Source organism: Sapajus apella, unplaced genomic scaffold (assembly GCF_009761245.1).
Source record: "Sapajus apella isolate SASKATOON/1434 unplaced genomic scaffold, GSC_monkey_1.0 scaffold70, whole genome shotgun sequence".
NCBI lineage: Eukaryota > Metazoa > Chordata > Mammalia > Primates > Cebidae > Sapajus > Sapajus apella.
The window spans coordinates 413,681-434,885 of record NW_022437010.1 but is presented as its reverse complement, the minus strand read 5'-3'; the positions used below and the strand labels follow the sequence as shown (position 1 = coordinate 434,885).

At 43.7% G+C, this 21,205-nt stretch overlaps 1 long non-coding RNA gene across 1 annotated transcript; it reads left to right on the top strand.

The window, feature by feature from the left end:
• The first annotated feature begins 12,506 nt into the window (after positions 1–12,506).
• LOC116531254 lies at positions 12,507–13,789 on the top strand. The gene is made up of 2 exons (XR_004260338.1): positions 12,507–12,832; positions 13,641–13,789. It is a non-coding gene; the product is annotated as an uncharacterized LOC116531254 (long non-coding RNA).
• The last annotated feature ends 7,416 nt before the right edge of the window (positions 13,790–21,205 follow it).

Below are 21,205 nucleotides of genomic sequence, written 5' to 3'. Positions count from 1 at the left end.
ATTTGCTGGGATATTACGCAAGCGTCTTCTGGCTGCTCAAACTCTTTACTCCTGTGGATAAACTTGTCATTATCCCTCTGGAAGCCCCAAACGACCACTCCAATCCCTGCACAGGCGCTGATCACACCCGCACCCTCTGGCTTGTTTTTCTTCTTCGTTGGTGCTGCCACAGCGGCAGGCAGCTTGGCACTGTCTTTCCGCCCATCTTCAGAAGTCTGAGAAGTGTTTCTTGGACTACAGAGACCTACTCATAGCCACAACCCAGACCTCAAGGCTAGGCACACCCCAAAGAAAGTTAGAAAGGAAAAGAAAGCCACTGACCTTTATTAACCACTAAATAGGGAGCGCCCCATTCCAAGTTCTGCAGGAACATTCAGATGGTGTATAACTGGCTTTGCAACTTTTATATAACTCCTTGGAATCAGAAACAGCACCCAGAAAATAAATACAAATAATAATGTAATTTTAAAAAAAGATTCCCTCTCTTTTCAGACTCTTGCTTCTATGCGGATCATGTAGACAGTTGATTAGTTAGTATTCAGTCCCATTGCCCCTAAGAAAACAAGATGTGTGCACAAACAGGCAGGAAGCTCGGGGCCTTCCCAACCCCCCCTTGGAAAGAGAGTTTGATTCTGACCAGAACCTATACTTATGGAGACGTAATCTTTTCTAAGTCAGTTCTACAAGATCAGCTGAACAGCAGTGAGTCTGCAGTGATGAGTGAAAGCAGCCTTCTCTCTCTGCCTTTCCACCCAGGCCGTCCCTGTGGGTCCCGCCTCCAGAGGTAACCATTCAACTAAAGAAGCAATGGCTCTGCTGTCACATAACCTCAGGAGCACTGCAGGAATAACCTCTTTCCCCTGATGTCAGAAGCTACAGAAATGCCTGCCAGTGCAGAACCGTCCTCCAGTGCAAACTGGTCTTAGGTTTGTCCATGTGTGCCCTGGAAGGTTCTGGAATCTTTTTGGTGTTGGATGAATGACATTCATGTTTCCGAAAACACCTCCAAACCTGGCTGACAGGAAAACTGTGTTAGAGAATAAATAAAGTTGAGCGTTTACAAAGTTTTCCACTGAGAAGCATTTTGAACAGTCAAGTCCCCCTAGAGGAAACCTGGGTGTTTTCTTGTTGGTGGCCTTGGGGGCTTTTGTGAACATGGCGGGTGGTGATTGACTAGGTGGTTGAAAGGATGAAAAATGACCTGTGCGCCACTCTTAATAATTGCCTCTTGGTGTATAATCAGGACTTTTCCCCCTTGTTTTACAAAATACGTGGGTCTTCCATGTAAAAGATTGTGGAATGATAAGGAGGGAGTGTTGCAAGGAGAGCGTTAAAAAACTGGTATCATTCATAAAGACTGCGGAAATCCAAATACTGAGAGAGAGGCTAAGGTCACACCATGGGCAGGCCGCAAGAATGAGAACACCAGCCTAGCTGTGCCTTAGCTATGCATATTATCAAAGGGGGAGGCAAACTATGTAACTCTCAAAGTTCATCTTCTTAGTGGTGAGTCAGGAACAAATATTTTGCCAGAGACACGTTAAGTCTGAAAAGCTTAGAGAGACTTAGAGAGCTTCTCTATGTAGTAGAGAGAATAGAAAGATCCTGTCCTACTCTATCGTGCTCTGTTCTCCATGTGGAGTAGCAAGCTGGCAAGCCCCCCCAGAAACGAAAGGCCAGAGGGGTTACAGAGACAGAGTCAGCAAGGGTTTCACTTGGGACAGGGTGGAGGGATGTCAGGGAAGGATATATGTTTATCTCTGTGCTAGGAAACTGTTCAAGAAAGAAGCTGACGCTTTCTATAAAGCCTTCCTGTTTACCCTTCAAAGAATCAGAAACAAATGGGTCTTTGCCCAGGAGGCTACAGGGGTCATTTTCCATGTTTGAATTACTCTGAGGAAAAGGGTAGAGGAAGCTTCTGCCCAATGTCCTGGAATTATGAAGACATGCCTAAATGACTTCAGAGAACAAATGCCTATCTGTCCCTATTTCACTATTTTTTTGTAAATTCACATTAATAGAGATAACTACAGATATGCCAGTTCAAAGTTATCTGTAAGTTCCTCTCATTCTCTATAAACTTTACCTTTGCCCCATGTCCTTCTAGAATCTTCCTTTAGAAGGAGGGCTGGATGTCATTATAGCAGTTCTTCAAGGGCTGCTTCAGCCCTTGTTAAGGCAGAATTGGACATTTTTCTCTTTCATAATATCCCAAACAAGTTGTCACATGTTGTTAGCCCTGGACTCCAAGGAAACCCATCATATAAGACTGGCGTCCAATCTGCAAACCACTGTCTTTGTCGTGAAGATGTTCTCTTGTTGAGAGACTTTAACGTGTTGCTGCACCATTTTGTTGCCAGATTGCAAGTCCTTTGAGACTTGTTTCATGCCATGAGGGACAAATCATATCTTGAAGTGGCGTGGTTAACAGTTACATTTAAAAAAAGGCCTTATTACACAATCTTCTGAAATTCCTGCCTATATCATCACAGGAGGATGTTTGATGAGCAGAAGTTGGTATGGAATTCATAACTAAACCGTGCATCTGTGGGAGAATTCCTCAGGCTTCCATCACTAGTGTGTGACAGAACGAAGACACAACAGTCCTATCCAGCTCCCAAAACTGTGGTTCCAGGGCACTGCTGTGGGAACAAGGCTCAGTCTCTGGTGCCACTCAAACAGGAGCGTATGGATGGATCAAAGACAGATCAAGCAAAAGAAACTCTCCTCAGGGTGAAGAGGAAATGAGGAAAGAGTTCAAATACAGAAAGCGTCACAGAGCAGAAGAACCCCCAAGGGAGGGCATGAGCCAGAGTCTGCCAGGAATTTAAGGAGAGTCTTAGGGAAAAGCAGAAAATGAATAACCTGCATAGGTGAAAACTGTGTGGTCACCAGTTAGCCAGGTGACATGGTTTCCTCTGTGTCCCCACCCAAATCTCATGTCACAATGTAATCCCCAGTGTTGGAGATGGGCCCTGGTCGGGGGTGACTGAATCATGGGGGCAGATTTTTCCCTGGTTGCTGTTCTCTTAATAGTGAGTTCTCATGAGATCTGATTGGTTGAATGTGTGTACCACCTCCCTGCTCTCTCTCTTCCCCTTGCCCCAGCCATGGAAGATGAGCCTGCTCCCCCTTCACCTTCTGCCATGATTGCAAGTTTCCTGAAGCCTCCCCAGAAGTTGAGCAGATGCCAGCATCATGCTTTCTGTACAGCCTGCAGAACTGTGAGCCAATTAAACCTCTTTTCTTTATAAATTACTCAGTCTCAGTTATTTCTTTAGAGCAGTGTGAGAACAGACTAATACATCAGAGAAGGGTACCACTCCCTGCCTGCATGGAGCACTTAAAAAGCAAGAATGAGCACTTTGATCCTCATATTCTATGGGCAATGAAACAGAAAGAACAGAAAAAGAGTGTCCGCCCAGATCCTAGAGGTGGGCCAAGGTAAACGAATGTATCAGCTTGTTTGTCTGTGTGACTGTGTGCGTGTGTGTGACTGTGCATACATGTGTGATGCATGCGTGATACCTGTTTCTTATTGCCATTTACTTTTGGGGGTAATCAAGCTTTATTCAAAAAGTGAAATAGTGGAGGAATGGTCTCCATAAATAAGTAGCTTGTTCTGGAAATAAGAAAACAGCCTTTGACAAGGCTGGTTTGGGATTTTGCTAAAGGACACCTGTGTGCTCAGACAGCAGTGCCATGGGGTCAGAGTTGGAGGATGGGGGCCCTGGTTAAAGTCAGGCCAAACTCTAGATCATATCTTCTTTATCTCCTGTATTAGGCCATTCCTGCATTGCTGTAACCCGAGACTGGGTTATTTATCAGAAAAGTGGTTTAATTGGTTCATGGTTCTGCAGGCTGTACAGGAAGCACAGTGGCTTCTGCTGCTGGGGAGCTCTCAGGAGGCTTACAATCCTGGTGGAAGGTGAAATAGAAGCAGGCACGTCACGTGGTGAAAACAGGAGCAAGAGAGCAAAACAGAGTGGCAGAGGGCAGGGTGGAGGTGCCACACACTTTATACAACAGGATCTCACAAGAAGTCACTATCACAAAGACAGCCCCAAGCCATGAGGGATCCACCGCCATGATCCAAACACCTCCTACCAGACCCCACCTTCGATACTGGAGATTACAATCCAACATCAGACTTTTGGGTGAGGACAGAAATCTAAACAGTATCATCCCTATTCACAGCAGATTGTTAGGATATGCTTGTAGCTGATGAGAAATGAAAGCCAAGCCATTTTTACTTCAGAAACTTATGCGTATATGAAGAACATCTATACAGTCTAATTGTGACCCTGAAGAACAATATTCAACATTACAATGGAAGCTCTAGCAGTTTAGAGGAGGGAGAAAACACTGGAGGCTGGGATGGGCTAGGGGTGTTCAGGAAGTAGGTGGTGTGTGAGCTGAGCCTGGCATATGGAAAGGAGAAATTAGTGTGAGCAAGGGCAGAGGTACAGATATCCAAGGAATATCTGGGAGATTGCATAGAAAAAAGTCTTCATGAATTGTGCTCTGCTTGTTGCAATGAACTGAATGCTTGTATCACCCCCAAATTATATATTGAAGTCCCAACACCCAATGTGATGGTGATAGGAGGTGAGGCCTTTGGGAGGTGATTATGTCATGAGGGTGAAGCCTCATGAATGGATGTAGTGCCCTTATCAAAGAGATCCCAGAGAGCTCTCTAGCTCTTTTGCTGACATGTGAAAATACAATGAGAAGGCAGCAACCTGCAACCCAGAAGAGGGCCCTCACCAGACACCCTGATATCCGAACGAATTTTAACCTCCAGAACTGTGAGAAATGAATGCATGCTGTTTACAAGCCACCTAGTCTATGGTACTTGGTTCTAGCAGCCCAAACCGATGAGGACGCTAACATAACCCATTTTCATCCCTCTCTTTCTCTTTCTGTTCTGCGTGTTCTGCCTCTTGCTTCGCCTTTGCATGTCTTCATCCATTGAGTGGCATATGTAGACCCAGCTAGTAGCAACCTGAGCTGCCACGAGCACTTTGATCCTTATAGTCTACGAGCTGCACATCGTATTTTTTTCTAGATGCCATTATTTGTTCCTCAAATTACGGCATTAACTGCAGTCCCACTCTTCTTTCACTGTAACTCTTGCTTGCTTTTCTCACCAAAGGGAGATACTTGTGTAGGTGTCAAAATCTGGCACTCCGTTGACTATAGTCATCCAGGAAATAGCCACCTACTCACTTGGGATATGTCATGAGCTGCCAGACCCAAAGATGAAGCTCTTTGATTAAGTGGAAATGCATTAGCATTTGAGTGTTAATGGAACAGACCTTTAATAAACAGTCACCATGTGTGAATTCTATTCTTAAATCTGTGGGGATAGAAATGACTAAGTTTACAAAATCTTCATTTATTGGAAGGGACCGATGTATAACAACTAAAAATGCTAATGTTGAAATAAACTATTGCTCTAAGACTCTGTTTCATCCTACTCTATGATCATATGACAATCTATATGGATGATGCATATTTTTTAACTTAAAATTGAAAGGATCCTTCTAGCCCTGTTGAAATCCTTAAAAAAAAAAAAAACTCAAAATACTAAAAGACACCTCCCAATTGGTTGCAGCTGATGACTTCATTTCAATGCACAGACTTTGGTGGTGCAACTGATTGGACATTCACTACAATTACTTAGAGTTACTTAGCATTCACAGCTAGCTACTGGACATTCTGCTGCTCTGCCCAAGGACATAACCAAAGACCAGAAAACCTGGGGAAAGATAAGATGGAGGCAATCTCCTGATTTAAAGAAATTGATTAACTGCTTTGCATTGAGAGGGGTAGGTAGGAGAAATTTCTTTGACAGAAATTTTTTAAGCCTAAAAATGGTTTGCAATAGGATGATTTCAATTACAGTAAGATGATTCACTACCTAGAACTTATGGAAGAAAAATTCTTATGGCTTTGTGGATACATATATTGAAAAATGAAGGACATCAACAAAGCATGCCTCATGGAGTAGCAGGGGAGGTCTAAATTATGCTCATGTGGGGCATTAAGTAGCAAACCATAAATGCACTCTGAGCAGGTTTAACCTGAGAGAGAAGCAACCTGATGGTGCTTAGAGCTCCAGGAAGCTCTGTCTTCAAAACACAGCTGGGCTGAAAGGCTCCATCTGCTGTGAACCTGAAAAGAGAGGGACCTACCAACTCCATCCCCAGTTACGGTTTGCAGAAGGATGCTATTTTGCTCATGGTAGAGTGATGTGAATAAATGCATGAAGCTTTTTTATGGATATGAGAATTCAGATTCCACTTGGACCAAGTTTGACTGTGCAGCCATTCTAAACCTCAGCATTTTTTTCCATGTAATAGTAAGGGCTAAAATAATCTGTAGTGCTTCCCACAAATTAGGCACTGCTGTAAGCAACAGACACATATTACCTTATGTAATCTCACAGCAATCAAAAGGTAGTATACAGAAAAGACTTCACACAGGAGGCCTGACACTGCCGTCTCACTCCTGCTTGCAAGGTGGGCTAGCATCCGGGAACTTGTGAAGGGTTCCTGCAGGTCCACAATAGGAGTGGCTCACTGTGACTGAACTGTGTGCGAACAACATGGTTTCTGCTGAATACCTGCTTTCCTTCTGGGAGTCTGGACTGTGTGTGCTTGCCAGACAGAGGGTGTCTAAGTGACCTGCCTTGAATCACAACTTTGGCACTAAGTCTCTGCCGAGCTTCGCTGGTAGACAACATTTCATACCTGTCATAACGCGTTGCTGGAGGAGTTAAGTGTGTCCTGTGTGACTCCCCTGTGAAAGGACTCTTGGTAGCTCATGCCTGGTTTCCTCTGTTCCTTTCCCCTTTGCTGATTCTGATTTGTGTCTTCGAGGTAAGAGAACTTAGCTGTGGGTGTGACTGTATACTGAATCCTGTGGGTCCTCCTAATGAGTCATTGAACCTGGAGGTGGTCTTGGAATCCGCCCACAGGTGTGTGACATTATTGTTGTCTCCATTTTAAGGTGAGGAAGCTGATTCATGGAGAGGTTAAGTAACTAGACTAAGGCCACACAGGAGGTACATGGTACAACCAGGATTCGAACCCAGGCAAGCTGGCTCCATGGTGTTTGCTTCTAACCCCTAAGGAGGCTCCGAAGTTCCCTCAATAGGTGGTTGTGAATCAGAGAAGGTGTGTTCACTCAGTACATATTAAGTGCCCAATAAAACATAGGTAGCCTCCCATAATGGTATGCAATCTCCCATCCCTTCTACCTACTAACTAGAAATCTATCATGCATTTTTCACCATCCTTCTAACAAGCAGAAAGTTCCTGAGGCTGAAATATCTTTGAAGAGGAGGGAGAGACATGGAATGGAAGTCATGCTATTTTTTTTAAGCAATAGTATCTATTATGGTACAGTTCCTTTATAAGCCAGATGGAGCCTCTGCGTTTCCTCTTCTCTTTCCTTACCTGCTCCCTGGTCTCTCTCACCCTGGCACAGGGGTAAGAGCCGTGACGGTCAGTGTCGCTGGCTGGGCATTCAGAAAAACTTACTAGAGCAGGAGTAGGAGGTGGGTGGGCAGATTTGGGGGAGCCCTTCTCGTGATGGTGACTATATTTTCTGCCACTCACCCCCCAGATGGGGACACGCTGTCTGACAACAGAGTACTTAATGTTCTGTTTGTTGAAATCATTATTTCTCAACCACCCTCACCCCTCCCTACCTTTCAAATGTTCTAGTTAATGCAGAAACATCCCGTTTCTTTCCATTGAGTAAACCAAGTGACCCCAGCATTCCATAGACCTATTCTTGTCCTGCTTTCAAAGAAAAACAGCTCTTCCTGCTGACCGCCTGCCTATAATAAGTCATAGCTTAGTTGGTAGATCTGAATGTCCTAGTTAGAGATAAGTTGGCCAAGGCACAGCACGTCTATGTGTAGAATTTGGGAGAAGGGACTAAAGAAAGATATCATTGATTTATAAACCTCATCTTCACCCTACACTCCTTGAAATTCCTCTTCAGTAGAGAAGCAAAGCGTCTTATTTATAGTAAGAAATGTAGATTAAAATGTAAATAGCAGAAGAGTAGTGGCTTGGAGTTACATTAATTGAAATCAATGAGACCAAATCCTTCCCTGAAAGCACATTTTGACGTAAAACTGGAAGGAGTCCAAGGATATTCGGTACTTAAAAACAAAAGCTTGATCATAACAAATGCCAAGAAAAAGAAGAAAGAAAAAAATGGGGCCGGGTGCAATGAATGGCTCATGCCTGTAATCCCAGCGCTTTGGGAGGGCTAGGCGGGCGGATCGCTTTGAGCCCAGGAATTCGAGACCAGCCTGGCCAACACGGTGAAACCCTGTCTCTATTAAAAACACAAAAATTAGGTGAGTATGGTGGCATGCGCCTGTAAACCCAACTACTTGGGAGGCTGAGGCTGGAGAATCGCTTGAGCCCAGGAGGCAGAGGCTGCTATGAGCTGAGATTGTGCTACTTTACTCCAGCCTGGGGGACAGAGCCAGAGACACTGTGAAAGAAAAGAAAAAAAAGAAAGAAAGAGAGAGGGAGGGAGGGAAGGAGGGAGAGAGGGAGGGAGGGAGGGAGGGAGAGAGGGAGGGAGAGAGGGAGGGAGGAAGGGGGAAGGGAGGAAGGGGGAAGGGAGGAACAAAGAAAGAGAGAGAGAAAGAAAGAAGACAGAAAGAGAAAGAAAGAAAGAGAAAGAAAGAAAGAAAGAAAGAAAGAAAGAAAGAAAGAAAGAAAGAAAGAAAGAAAGAAAGAAAGAGAAAGAAAGAAAAAAGAAAGAAAGAAAGAAAAGGAAGGAAGGAAGGAAGAAAGGAAGGAAATAAATAAAGAAAAAAGGGATTTGGGATGAAAAACTGGTTGTACCAAAGGGTCACTTCATACTTGCAGTAGATTTTCTCTTGGGATAGCCATTAAGAGTTAGCACTTTAAAAGCAATGTGTGAGAGGTGGAAACCAAAACAGGAACTGCCTGTCTTGAAGTAAGATGCGTTTAGTCTGATGGAAACCAGTGTCTTCACACCAAAGGCGTATGCTGCAAGAATGCACAGCAAGGAGTCGCCTCGTCATCGAATGAGCTCTAAGCAAATGACCTAGGAGACCCAGGTTTCAGCCCGAGCTGTGTCATCAGACCAGTTGCCCAACTTCACGTGAGTTGCCTCATCTTTCCCGCCACAGTCTCCTCAGTTTCACTATCTGCAGAGTGGGAGACAGAATAAACACGCCCCAGGACCACAGTGAAAGTGAAATAAGATGATATGAGTCAAAGTGCTCAGCTAATTGTAAAATAATATCTAAATCTTGGCTGTTAATATTTTGATCCAATGATGTTACCTAGCACCAAGATTGAAGAGGCAAATCAAACATTAAAAAGAAAACCTAGACTATTTTTTGCTGTACAGGACATAAGAAAGGAGGCTTACCTTGAGAGGAGAGCCTTATAAAGCTCATTTAAAAATGGAAAGGGCATTGCAATGGATTCTATGATTGGTTGAAATATTAGCCTTTCTTCATTGTAGCAACTTTAATCCTTCCTCTTGGGTTTGTCTGGTTAAAATCCCACACAGCGGTCTAAAACGGCAGTGGGCACCAATTAAGATTTAGGTCAGAGCCTCTGAGGTAGTCAGTGATTTAGTTTCTGGGAAAGGAAGACAAAACCTTACCGATGGTTGGATAAGAATAACATTCCTTTCTATTGTGATCATCCTACATCAAGGAAATGTTTGAAATTTAGGCAGTCTGTTAAAGTTATTATATGGCCGAACTTTTGAAAAACACAGCAGCACAAATGTGTTTTATCAATCTTTACTGTTGGTAAGAATCCTGAAGAAAGGAAATTTGGCCAACCTCCCAATGCAGTCCACTCCAAAATGGATCGTTAGAGGACCGACTGCGTCTACCAGTCAGATCTACCAGCCAAGAGTCCCCACTCCCCTCACCATCATTCACACGTCCTGCGCTTTCTTTGCAAGTGAAACAGACTGCCATTAGGTTTACAGTAACCTGCAATTAGCACGTCTCTCAACTTCTCTTACAAGGAACTTATTTTTCAGTGGAAATTTTTGTAGTGGATCCTGTCTGATGTTTAACTCTTCCCTGGAGACCAAAGTCCCCACTATTCCAGGAGTGAATAGCATCCCTTTGAACCAACTAGGGACTGTAATTTCTTAAACCTAGCTACGAGCCATTTTGGCACCTTCTACACAGCACCCTTTGCAAGTAAGTCCTGCAGAGTTATGAAATTCTGGCCTCCTTGTAAGTGTCAGTCTCAGGGACCTAGTCACATGTGTTTTCGTGGGTGAGGCTGGTCCTGTGTTTGCCAAGGTCAAGCAACTCAATTGCCGAGGGCCTGCTTGGAATCTACTGTGCACAGCCTGGCCCTCAGTGGCTTCTTCCCTCGCTCTTGGGCCCTGATGGGTATTTGCAAGTTGGGAAGAAGACACCAGGCTGGGGCAGGGGTAACCAGAAACCCAAACAGGTGGAGAAAAGGTTCAAAATGGCAAAACAACGAAGATTTGCTTAATTTACAGATAAAATAAAAGAAGCATAATTTAACCTATCAACTATATTTATTCCTGCGGTTCTTCATTAGCACAGAAAAATCAGTTGTTTGTATTTTAAGAGTAAATGCATCTTTCTTCTATTCCTGAATGAGGCACACCACCACATCTCTTGATGCGCTACTAATCAACACACAATAAAACGAATGATCCCCATGCTTTCCCAACTTTAAACCCACTTGCAAAAAGTCCCATGCTGGTGGGGGCGCTGCCACCAGTGTGGATCTTTGTTCCCAGCCAGTTCCTGGCACACGTATGTGTGCACTGCATACAAATTTGTTGACTGATGACTGACACACAGATGGGTCTACAGAATAATAAAGGAAAGTTAGCTTTAGAAAATCCTCCATCTCATTTGAGTGCCTGTACCTATCTGCTCTTGTTTATCATCTATCTAGTCATGAGATGTCATTTTGGCTTTCTTTGCAGTGGTTGGGCTGAATTTAACTGGATCATTTCATGTATGCTATAAGCCTTTGTGTTTTATTTTTTTCTTGCTTTTCTCTTCTGGAATTCTTTGCCTCTGATGAACCCTACTCATTCTTTAGACCCCTTCTCTTTTATGAAATCTCATTCCCTCTCCTCCTCTTCCTTTCACTAGCTAATGTGTATTAGCACTTAATGCGTCAGATACCACTTTAGGTGCTGTGTGTGTATTGACTTTTGTAACACTCAAAAATCATCCATTGACTCATAAAACCTTCAAAACCACGAGTGAGGTGGGGCTCTTATTCTGAGAAACAGAAAAGTAAAGTAACTTGCTCAATAGTACATGGCAGGTGGGTGGCAGAGGTGGGATTTAAGCTCAGGCAGTTGGCTTGTAAGCACTTCAGCCTTCTTGAATCTGCTCATTTCCTGAACCCTGATGATCATTTTCCCAACTTGTGTTGTTTGATAGTTGCTTTAGGACTGTTCCCATGCTGCAGAGAAAGAATCTCCTTAGAGAGTATACGCATTAGTGCTTCTTACATTGCTTAGAACTTTTTTTTTCTGGCTTTGCTGTTTATTTTTGTCAATTATTTATTAACAAATTAACAAAACAAGAAAACAAGTCAAAACAAAAATGATCAAAAGATAATCCTGATGAGGGGGAAGAATTATTATTTTTAAGTAAGATAGTCGTAAAAACACATTCCTGCTGTTAATTTCTGTTTTTGAGATGGAGTCTCTGTCACCAGCCTGGAGTGCAGTGGCATGATCTCTGCTCACTACACTCTCTGTCTCCTGGGTTCAAGTGATTCACCTGCCTCAGGTCCCAAGTAGCTGGGAATAAAGGCACATGCCACCACGCCCAGCTAATTTTTGTATTTTTGGTAGAGATGGGGCTTCACCATATTGGCCAGGATGGTCTCGATCCTGACCTCATGATCTGCCCGTCTTGGCCTCCCAAAGTACTGGGATTATAGGCATGAGCCACCATGCCCAGCCCCTACTGTTAAATTTTATTAGGAACTCTCCATTTCTCCAACCATTGCTCCTGTCTACCACACAACCTAGCATGCATGAGTGATTGTGCACGTGTACACACAGGATTTAAAAAATCTGGACAAGTTTTCAATCACAAAGCAACATGGGCTCGTTTTTAAATATCCAAAGACAGACAATGTCTACTGCAGAAAGTGAACCTGTTTTATAATGACAACCCCAAAACATTTAAAAATATTTGGGGGTTCTATATTTTGCTGGACTTTTATTCTATAAGGAGACAGATAAAAACGGGCTTGTACTGTATGTTCTTTTGCATTTGCTGCTTTGTATTTGGCTCACATCTTTGTGTATATCCTCTTTATTCTTTTTCACCAGTAGCACAGTATTCCGAAGTGTGGACTGCCAAATGGTAATGAGGACCCTACTGATGGACTTTTGGATTGTGTTCATGTTTTCAATATCATGCTCAACTGCATTTCACATAGCCTCAAAAGAAAGAAATCTGTGCTAGGTTGAACTCAAACAGGGAGTGTTGGGCCAAGCAGCTCTTCTGTGCAATTAAGAAAGAAATTACTCAGCAGATAGAAAGTATAACATAGGAGAGGCTAACGCTTCTCTAACTGGGTTTTCAGGGAATAGCATTAGGGATGTGAAGTGAGGTACAAAGCGTCTTTTCCCTGAGGCACATTTTGTTTAATGATGCAACAGACACATCTCTCTTTGCTAAGTGATGCTTGCAGGAACCCACAAGGCCAGCCCCCGAATCACAGGCCTGCTCAGAGTAAGACACTGTACGCAGCTCTGCTGAAGTTTTCCTGTGCTGAAGCAAGCAGTGAGTGACATTGTCTTTGAAAAATGCTCTGACCAAAACCATTCTTTGCTCTGCTATGTTGAGGAGAGCTCTGTTTTTCAATCAGGCTGTTATTCAAATGCTGGAGCGGATCCAAATTTGCTTTCCTGAGGAAAAGTCTGCCTTTGGCTGCAGCACGCACACACGGCTGGAGTGGGTGGGCTCTGGCCTGCCGGGCCTGCTCCACTCGGGGGGTGTGCAAGAGGGACCCCTGTCCTCCCAAGACCTGCATTCCAGTCCAAAGAGTCCCCTCACAGACCCTCTACGTGCACACAGCTCTGCTCAAGCCACCCTTTCTTCCCCTCGCTTGCCTCATGCTTTTCTTTTTCTTTCTTTCTTTTTTTTGACATGGAGTCTTGCTCTGTAGCCAGGCTGGAGTGCAGTGGCGCAATCTCGGCTCACTGCAACTTCTGCCTCCCAGGTTCAAGCAATTCTCTTGCCTCGGCCTCCCGAGTACCTGGGACGACAAGCACAAGCCACCACGCCGGCTAATTTTTATATTTTTAGCAGAGACGGTGTTTCATCATGTTGGCCAGGATGGTCTCAATCTCTTGACCACGTGATCTGCCCGCCTCAGCCTCCCAAAGTGCTGGGATTACAGGTGTGAGCCGCCGTGCCTGGCCCTCCTCATGCTTTTCTATGTCCTTCCCATTCTACAAGGGCCATCCCAGCTTCACTTCCAAGCAGGCTTCCCTACTTACAGAGCACCTCTCTCCTTGCCTAGTACCACCCTTCCTGCATGCTCACCTGGCGATCCACTCACTGGCTCACCCACTTAATCCTTCAGCAGATGTTCCTCCAGTACCTCCCATGTGCCAGGAACACAGCAGGGAGCAAAACCAAGTCCAGTACCCACCCACGGAGCCAACGCTTCCGAGGAAGAAACAGATTGTGAGCCAGTCCGTCAGCCTGCACTGCATCAGGTGGTGTTGAGGACAGGTAACAGGTGACAGAGGGGGCCCCGTGGCCATTTTGCATGGCATGTGAGGGAGGGCTGCCAGGTAAGGTGACCTGTGGCCTAGAGCTGAATGACGAAGGGGAGGGAGTCTTGCAGGGATCTCCCAGAAGCTCCTTCCAGGCAGAGGGACTGTCAGTGCAAATGTCCAGTGTTGGGCACTTTCTTGGCCTTTTGGGGGAACATCAAAGAGCCCATTTAGCTCCTCCCTCCCTGAAGCCTCTGGTAACCCCCAATCTTTTTACTGGCTCCATAATTTTACATTTTCCAGAATGTTCTAGTTAGAATCATACAATGTGCAGCTTTTTCATATCGGCCTCTTTCACTTAGTAACATATTTAGGTACTTTTTAAATGCAATTTTTATTTCACAAATGTATATGTTCTTTCTTCAACTCAAATGTAAGATTTTTGAGAGTAGTGGGTTGAAGGCTGTAGATAACAGGTGAGAAATCATGATAGTGCTTTCTTAGAATAATTCCGCTCTTTGAGATACATCTATGTGCGCTATGCATCCCTGTATCCTCCAACCCTTACCTAAAATTTCAATTGGATTATTACCCCTAGTCTGTGACATGCCAATATTCTAATTAAAGGCTGATCCTTTCTTTCTTTTAAGAAAAACTTTAGCGGATGCATAGTAGGTATATATATTTATGGGTTATATGAGATGTTTTGATACAGGTATGCAATGCATAATAATCACATCAGGGTAAATGGGGTCTCCATCACCTTAAGCATTTGTCCTCTGTATTTCAAACAATCAGTTATAATCTTTTAGTTATTTTTAAAGGTACAATTAAATTATTTTCAACTGTAGTCATCCTGTCGTGCTAGCAAATACTAGGTCTTACTCATTCTTTCTATGATTTGTACCCGTTAACTGTCTTCCCCCCTCAACAATCCCCTCCCTGCAATGCCCTTTTCAGCCTCTGATAACCATCCTTCTACTCTGTCTTTATGAGCTCAATTATTTTAATTTTTAGCTCCCACAAATAAGTGAGAACGTGCGAAGTTTGTCCTTCTGTGCCTGGCTTATTTTACTGAACATAATGGCCTCTAGTTCCATCCCCACTGTTGCAAATGACTGAATCTCATATACACTCCATGGCATATATGTACCATATTTTCTTTATCCATTTATTTGTTGATGGACACTTGGGTTTCTTCCAAATCTTGGCAGTTATGAATAGTGCTGCAATCGCTTTAATATATTGATTTCCTTTCTTTTGGGTACATATGAGTGGGATTGCTGGATCATATGACCGCTTTATTTTTAGTTTTTTGAGGAACCTCCAAACTGTTCTCCATAGCGGTTGTACTAATTTACATTCCCACCAACAGTGTATGAGGGTTTCCTTTTTTCCACATCCTCACCAGAATTTGTTATTGCCTGACTTTTGGATATAAGCCATTTTTTAATGGGGTGAAATGATAACTCATTGTAGTATTGACTTGCATTTCTCTAATGAGAATGATGTTGAGCACCTTTTCATATACCTACTTGCCATTTGTATTTTTTCTTTTGAGAAATAAGACTGACATTCTTTCAGGGCATCAATTAAAGAATGCGACCCTCCTCTGTCCATGGCCACATAAATCATGTAAGAGCAGTTTAGCATAGATACTGCAATTCATATTCTAAAATGGATTCTCAGTTCTAAACAACATAAATGTCTTTATTTCTAATGCTTGTCTTTGCTTCAGACAAAAACAAACAAACAAACCCAAAACACAATGAAGAAAGAGGTCAATTAAGTAAACGAGTTACTTAAAGCCAACAAAGAAACAAGCATCAGCAAGCAGTCCTGTCTTCCCAAATCATTTCTTTTGAAATCAAACTCCTTCATTAAGTGGTTCTTTGAACTGTTTTGCCATAAAAATAAAAAAATAAAAACTTATGAAGAAATTGAAATAACTATGTACAAAATGCCCTGGTGACTTTATTTTAAATACATTTGTGTGCAATTTGCTAATCTTCATTGTCATTTATAACTGAACTGTATGTGCTTTTGAGAGCTATGTAATGAATGACATGTTGTATATAACTGTTAAAATATGTCTACGGTCGGTCATCATACAATTTAGATCTGAGGTCCTCAGTAGAAGATGAAGTCCAAGAAGTCAGAATCTCTGTTGCTCTTTTCACTATATCCCAAAACCATATGTATATGGGAGACTGGATTTGATTGACTTCAGTTGTATCTGCAGTGCTTCTTGAAGGCATGAAAACTATGGCAAGTGTTTTTAACTACTCAGACCCCCACTCTCCAATATGTAAGCTCCTTGAGAATGGGGATTTTGTCTGGCTGGCTTTCCTGCTGAATCCCCAGCACGTAATATGGTGCCTGACCCAAACAGAGCCCTTAACAGATGCTCAATAAATATTAGTAACTACTAAGTTATTTCCTAAAATGAGATACAGTCTCTAAGGTGTTTAATTTTATGTGTCAACTTGGCTAGGCCAAGGTACTCAGATATTGATCAAACATTTTTCTGGATGTCACTGTGAAGCTGTATTTTTTAAAAGCTAAGAGTACCATTTAAATCAGTAGGCTTTGAGTAAAACAAATGACCCTCCATAACGTAGGTGAGCCTCCAATCAGTTGAAGGCCTTAACAGAAAAAAGAGCGAACTCCCCAGAGCAAGAAGGAATTCAGCCAGCAGAGTGCCTTCGGACTCAAGTGGCAACATCAGCTTGTCCCTGATCTCCAGCCTGCCAGCCTGCCTTGCTGATTTTGGACTTGCCAGTCTCCATCAAACATAAACACACACACACACACACACACACACACACACACACACACACACACACACAGAGGTTTATTTCATGCAGTTGGTTCACACTGTTATGGAGCACACACACATATTCTATTGGTTCTGTGTGTCTGGAAAACCCTAATACACCCACCTTACTCCTTTGCTCCCTCATTGTATCAACCAATACATGTCATTTGCCAGAGATCACTCTCACCATCCAGACCTCACAACTACTAAAGCCAAACCAGTGATACAATCCCTGAAGTACACTCTTGACTTTAACTTCTCCGCTCCGGTGGAGTGACAAAGAGCATTACCCCCTTAACGATTCAATTCTGCGATGCAAAGCACCTGCCCGAGGAACAGGTGCTGAGAGGATGTTGTACTTGCTAAAGCCATATCCTGATAGTGTGACAGGAGGCACCAGCTTACTACTCTGCTTCGAGGGGAGAATGTTTCCCATGGTGAGGCTGGGCTGCTGAGAGTCTCACTTCCTCTAAATATTTCCACTCTTTACAAGTGAAGCTGTGGGTGGGGATTTCAGAGTCAGGGAAGCTAGTCAAAGGTTACTAAAGGTTCATGGACACTACTATTTGATGACTGTGTGTTAGCTGCAAAGTTCCATATGGAATAAAAAAGGTGAATATAAAAAATACCTCAATGGGAAGCTGATAGATGAGCACTATATGAAATTCGGTTCTCTTCATGATCAAGCAAAGTGATGAACCTTCATGGAACCCAATCTGCTGGTCTGGGGAAGAATGCTTTTGTAAATTAAGTATTCATATAGAATCTTTCCCCAAGGGTTTATCTGGAGGGGAAGTGACAGTGAGCGCGAAAGCTTTAATTTGCCAGCAATCAGCACAGGCTGGACTAGGCAAAAATTGTCTGTCCAGGGAGATTCCTTTTTTCTTTTTGTTTTTATGTTTTAACCTTGGGGAGTCACTTTAGCCCTTTCTCCCTCTTCCATTTAAGGCCCCTTCCCTCCTTTAATGTCCCTCAGCCAAAGCCTGTTTCTAACTTGAGGCAAAGCTTCACTTCTCTGCTCTAGTAGTTTGTGCATGAAACAGGGATAAATTTGGTGGCAACTGTGCCTTCCTGAAATCCTAACTCCTGAAATCCTAACAGAAATGAACCATCATTTCTGTTAATGACTTATCACTGCCAACTAATAGAAATGATAGATTGTCGTATATTCATGCAATAGGATATTATATAGCAATGAAAATGAATCAACATCTCTTGGCACCAGCGTGGATAATCCTCAGAAACATCATGCTGAACCTAAGAGCAAGTCTTGGAAGAATGCATATGTATGATTATATTTACTTACAGTCCCCAAACAGGAAGAAATTGACTATATGCAAACTGCATATATACCTATGCATACATGCCTATGCGTACACTTAGACCTAGGAGTCCAATCGAAAAGTAAAGTAAGGGAATGACTAACAAAATTTTAAGACAATAATTCACTTTGTGTTGGGTGATATAATTTGATGTCCGTCTCCTCCAAGTCTCATGCTAAAATGTGATCCCCAGTGTCAGAGGTGGGGCCTGGTAGGAGGTATTGGATCAGGGGGTGGATCCCTCATGAGTAGCTTGGTGCTATCCCTTTGATGGTGAGTGACTTTTCTCTCAGTTAATGCATACAAGATCTGGTTATTTAAAAGACTCTGGGACCCCCCACTTCTGTCTCTTTCTTCCTCTGTTGCTATGGCATATGCTGGCTCCTCCTTCACCTTCCACTATGGTTGTAATCCTCCTAAGGCCTCACCAGCAGCAGATGCCAGCACCATGCTTTCTGTATTCCCTGTAGAACCATAAGCCAACTAACCCTTTTTTCTTTGTAAGTTACCCATCCTTGGGCATTTATTTATGGTAATGCAAAACAGACTCACACAGAAAATTGGTACTGGGAATTGGAGCATTGCTATAAAGATACCTGAAAATGTGGAAGTGACTTTGGAACTGGGTAACTGGCAGAGGCTGGAAGAGTTTAATGGACTCAGAAAAAGACAGGAAGCTGAGGGAAGTTTAGAACTTCTTAGAGAGGGGTTAAATGGTTGTGACCAAAATACTGACACAGATACGGACAGTGCAATTCAGGCTGATGAGGTCGCAGATGGAAATGAGAAAGTTTTTGGGAACTGGAGTAGGGTCACTCTTATTATGCCCTAACAAAGAACTTGGTTGTACCGTATTCACGCTCGAGGGATCTGTGGAAGTTTGAATTTAAGAGTGATGACCCAGGATACCTGGTAGAAGAAATCTCTAAGCAGCAAAGCATTCAAGAGGTGACCTGGCTGCATCCAGCAACCTAAATCAGATATGGGAGCAAAGAAGTGACTTAATACTGGAACTTATATTTAAAAGAGAAGCAGAGTGTAAAAGTTTGGAAAAGTTGGAACCTGGCTCTGTGGTAGAGAGAGAATCCAAGCAGGCTGTGAAACAATCACTTGCTAGAGAGATTAGCATGACTAAAAGGCAGCCAATATCCAAGACAAGGGAAAAAGGCTTCAAAGGCATTTCAGAAATCTTGAGGACAGCCCCTTTCATCACAGGCCCAGAGGCTTAGGAGAAAAGAATGCTTTCAGGGACCAGGCCCTGCTGAGCTTCAGACTCTGGCTTCAGCCTCAGCTTAAAGGGCCCAGGTACACTCTGGTCACAGTTCTGGAGGACACAAGCCATAAGCCTTGGTGGTTGCCATATGGTGTTAAGTCTGCAGGTGCTCAGAATGCAAGTGTGAAAAAGGCTTGGTGGCTTCCACCTAGCTTCCAGAGGATGTATGGGAAAGCCTGGGTGCTCAGGCAGAAGCCTACTGCAGAGGCAGAGGCCCCACAGAAAAGCTTTACTAGGGAAATGCCAGGGAAAATGTGGGGTTGGAGCTCCCACACAGTCTCCACCAAGGCACTACCTAGTGGAGCTGCAGAAAGGGGGCTGCCACCCTTCAGCACCCAGAATAGATTCACTGGCAGCTTGCACCCTTTGCTTGGAAAAGCCACAAGCACTCAACTTACACCCATGAGAGCAGCCATGTGGGCTGTAGCCTGCTAGGCCACAGGGGCAGAGCTGCTCAAGGCTGTAGGGGTCTGCTCTTATGCCAGTGTGCCCTAAATGTAGGACATGGAGTCAAAAGACATTATATCTTGGACCTTTAAGATTTAATGACTACCCTACCTGGTTTTGGACTTGTGCGGGGCCTCTACAGCCTTTCTTTTGGCCAATTTCTTCCTTTTGGAATGATAATGTTTGCCCAATATCTGTACCACCATTGTATCTTGGAAGTAACTAACTCATTTTGATTTTAGAGTCTCAAAGGTAGAGGGGCTTGAGTCTTAGATGAGACAGGACTTTGGACTTGATGCTAGAATCATTTTAGACTTTGGGAGACTATTGGGAGAAGATGATTGTATTTTGTAATGTGAGAAGGACATAAGACTTGGGAAGCCAGGGGAAGAATAACATAGTTTGAATGTTTGTCCCCTCCAAATCTCATGTTGAAATGTGATCCCCAGTGTTGGAGGTGGGATCTATGGGAGGTACTGGAGCATGGGAGTGGATCCCTTATGAATGGATTAACACCATCTCCTTGGTGATGAGTGAGTTCTCCTTCAGTTAGTTAACATGAGATCTGGTTGTTTAGGCCAGGTGCGGTGGCTCACACCTGTAATCCCAGCACTTTGGGGGGCCGAGATGGGTGCATTACCTGAGGTCAAAATTTCAAGACCAGCCTGGCCAACGTGGCAAAACTCCATCTGTACTAAAAACACAAAAATTAGCTGGGTGTGGTGGTGCATGCCTGTAATCCCAGCTACTCAGGAGGCTGGGGCAGGAGAATCGTTTGAACCCTGGAGGTGGAGGTTGCAGTGAGCCAAGATTGCACCACTGCACTGCAGCCTGGGTGAAAGAGTGAGACTCCATCTCAAAAAAAAAAGAAAAAAGAGAGCTGGTTGTTTAGAAGAGTGTGGCACCTCCCACCTTTCTTTCTTGCTCCCACTCTTGCCGGGTGATGCTGGCTCCCCCTAAGCTTCCAGAGGCTTCACCAGAAGCAGATGCCAGCACCATGCTTCCTATACAGCCTGCAGAACCATGAGCCAATTAAACCCTTTTCTTTGCAAATTACCTAGCGTCAGATATTTATAGCCACACAAACATAGACTAACCCAGTGGGCACTAGGAGATATGGATACAACTGGTTAGGGGCGCACAGCAGGCGTTTAGGGTTGGGAAGTGGGGCAGCATGTAGATATGTACTTATGTTTGTATTCCTATCATTATTTAGAATATACAGGCTAGGTGCGGTGGCTCATGCCTGTAATCACAGCACTTTGGAAGGCCGAGGCAGGTGGATCTCGAGGCCAGGATATAAGACCACCCTGGCCAACACAGTGAAACTCTGTCTCTACTAAAAATGCAAAAATTAACCAGGCATGGTGGCATGCATCTGTAGTCCCAGCTACTTGGGAGGCTGAGGCAGGAGAATCACTTGAACCTGGGAGGCAGAGGCTGCAGTGAGCCAAGATCTCGCCATTGCACTCCAGCCTGGGCAACCGCGCAAGGCTCTGTCTCAAGAAAAAAAAATACAGATACCTCATATGTACTTTTTGGTAGTATAAAATGTTTCACAATATTTAAAAA